Source organism: Myotis brandtii, unplaced genomic scaffold, assembly GCF_000412655.1.
Source record: "Myotis brandtii unplaced genomic scaffold, ASM41265v1 scaffold378, whole genome shotgun sequence".
Taxonomy (NCBI): Eukaryota; Metazoa; Chordata; class Mammalia; order Chiroptera; family Vespertilionidae; genus Myotis; species Myotis brandtii.
The window spans coordinates 5,667-6,046 of record NW_005364521.1 but is presented as its reverse complement, the minus strand read 5'-3'; positions in this window follow the sequence as shown (position 1 = coordinate 6,046).

Sequence of the window (380 nt, the reverse complement as noted above, 5' to 3'; positions counted from 1 at the left end):
GAAGGGGCTGTGGCCAGCCTGAAAATAGCCATCAGCCCCTCACCCAGGCTGGCTAGGCACCCCAGTGGGGACCCCCACCCTGAAGGGGCTGTGGCCAACCTGCAAACAGCCATCAGCCCCTCACCCAGGCTGGCCACACCCTCATGGGGTAAGGGTCTCCGCTGGGGGGCTTGGTTAGCCTGCAAACTGCCATCAGCCCCTCACCCAGGATGCCAGGCACCCCAGCGGGACCCTCACCCTGATCCGGGACATCCTTCAGGGCAAACCAGCTGGCCCCCACCCATGCACTAGGCCTCAATATATAATAAAAAAAGGGTAATATGCAAATTGACCCTAACAGCAGAGCAACTGGGAATCACTGGTCACTATGACACACACTG